The sequence below is a fragment of the Thalia democratica genome, unplaced genomic scaffold (genome assembly GCF_965202585.1).
Source record: "Thalia democratica unplaced genomic scaffold, ktThaDemo2.hap1.1 HAP1_SCAFFOLD_94, whole genome shotgun sequence".
Taxonomy (NCBI): domain Eukaryota; kingdom Metazoa; phylum Chordata; class Thaliacea; order Salpida; family Salpidae; genus Thalia; species Thalia democratica.
In genome coordinates this window covers 125,001-127,500 of record NW_028139263.1, presented here as the reverse complement: position 1 = coordinate 127,500, position 2,500 = coordinate 125,001, and the positions used below count along the sequence as shown (strand labels likewise).

Genomic DNA, 2,500 nt, shown 5'->3' with positions numbered 1-2,500 from the left:
ACCAATTTAATCGAACTCCTAGAACTACTAGGAGAAGTGCGACCGCAGCACTAATCCCAACCGGGGCTAAGAAAAGTCGTCTGCTAGCAGATGACGTGATTCCCAAAACGGAAGAGCTCAAAGAGCTCAACCGAGATTATAACGAGTTCATGAAAGTTCATGGACTGACTAAAGTAATAAAAGTTGAACATAACAACTCTTGCGCACCAAAGCGTAAGATGTCCAAACGAGAACGTAAACGCACGGAACGTTGTGCGCTATTGAAACTCTTCCGGACGAACCGGAAGAAAGCGGTTGGCATCCTGCTGGAGGGTAAGCCCATATTCGAAAGATTGGGCAAACCCGAAGGCAGCCTTGAGTTCTGGAGGGAAATATACAGGGAGCCCACAGGGACTTCCATCAACCCCTCCGAGCACTTAGCATCGCTAGTGTTCAATCCAAGAGAGGAATACGAATGGATGGCAGAGGCCATCGACGCCGCCGATGTGGCGGAACAGATTAGACAGCTGAATAACAATTCAGCAACGGGCATAGACAAACTCTCGAAAGAGAGGCTTAAGGAGATAGGGACAAAAGTCCTGGTCTCATGGTTCAATCGGTTCCTAACGGTGGGAGCAATTCCCAAAGCACTAAAGCGGTACCGCATGGTGCTTATCCCAAAGTCTGACGGGGCAACACACCCCAAAGACTTCAGACCAATTTCAGTAGGCTCAATAGTCATTAGACTGTTCTCGGGAATCCTGAATCGAAGGATTGCCCGGGTTCCGACCAATGAAGCCCAGCGGGGCTTTAAGGCAGGAGTTGAGGGTTGCTCAACTAACCTGAGGATCCTGTCGGACGTTTTGAAGCGTTCGACGGAACTCAACCACGATATATCGATCGCATGGATCGATCTCCGGAAGGCCTTCGATAGCGTGAACCACCTTAAAATGGTGGAGGTGTTGGTAGCGCGCGGTATTCCGCGCAAGATTATCAGAGTTATAACGCAAATGTACCATGGCAATGGTGCATACCTAACGCGCGAAGAGAGAATAGCGATAGAACGCGGCGTTCTTCAAGGTGACCCTATGTCACCCACACTATTTAATCTAGTGTTAGATGAAGCCCTAAAAGGCTTCAATGGTAAGGTGCCATATGGAAATGGCACGGTGAACTACTTAGCATTCGCTGACGACCTAGTGGTCTTCGCGAATGGCGCCAAAGAGTTGCAAGAGAGGATCGCGGTCCTCGAAAGGCGACTCAAACCATATGGTCTCGAGATTAACCCTTGCAAATGCAAAGCCGCACATATAAAATTCAGCGCGAGGGACCACACGTTCTACATAGCAGTGGAACCGACCATCAAATTGAACGGTACGCGAATCCCGAACATGAATTCGGACGGGGCGTACAAGTACTTAGGAATTTGTGTAAAGGCGACTGGTAAGCGCCTTTGCAAAATGAGTTGGTCTAATGAGATCAACAACATAAGTAAATCGCCACTTAGGGCGTATCAAAAGATGGAGGTGCTCAGAACTCACCTCATCCCGAAGATCCTGTATGGGACGACTCATTCTCAAATGTCCCACACAGCGATGACGCCTATCGACACAGAGGTAAGGAAGGCCGTGCGTAACTGGCTGAAATTACCAAACGACTTCCCGAGTGCTATGATACACGCGGGAATTAGGTTCGGCGGACTGGGAATTCCCAGAATCGCTAGCGTCACTATAACGCGCCGGAATAGAGTATTCAAACGACTCTCCGGCAGCCGATACTCAGATGACGCGAATGTACAGACTCTACTAGAGTCTATGACCGAACAACATGTTGGCCTCGTAGATGACGAGGCAGACATGTGGGAATCCCTGGACGGCAGAGGCCTCAGGGATCACGACAGCAGCGCATATAAAAGCGCATGGGTTCGTAGTCCCCCTGAGGACCTCGAAAGCCGTCGTTGGATCGAACTAATCCAGACGCGAGCGAGTACCCTTAAAACGCCGGCAAGAACAGCACGGCATGGTGAAAATAAAGCTCCGCCTATCTGCCCATTCGGGTGCAGTAGAGGCGACGGGTTCGAAGCGCCTTGCAGATTCACTTTGAATCACATAGCGAGCAAGTGCGCAAAGACCCAAGGATTCCGCGAAAAGCGACACAACCGTGTAGTCGATATGATACGGAAGGCTCTCATTAAGAGAGACTTCGAAGTAACGATTGAACCGCGTATTAAAGCAATTCCCACAGGTTTCAAGCCTGATATAGTGGCTTACCATAGTAAGTTACACCGGGTCCTAATCCTGGACCCAACGATAGTGAGCGATCGTCGTGACCTGGAAGAGGCCCACGACGAGAAGACCGATAAGTATAGCGTTATACCCGTGTTGGAATGGGTAAATAACCGTTTTATAGGTGGGCCAGATCACGGCCCTTTGCAGGTGGAAGTAGGAGGAATCGCGCTGAACTGGCGAGGAGCTTGGGCAAAGAAAAGTCACAAGCTGTTGAGAACGGAGGGACTCGAGAA

General features: G+C 49.9%; 1 pseudogene; it reads left to right on the top strand.

Annotated features, from left to right (window-relative positions):
• The window catches only part of LOC145845589 (large subunit ribosomal RNA), a 7,920-nt pseudogene that overhangs the window by 3,531 nt on the left and 1,889 nt on the right, over positions 1-2,500 (top strand).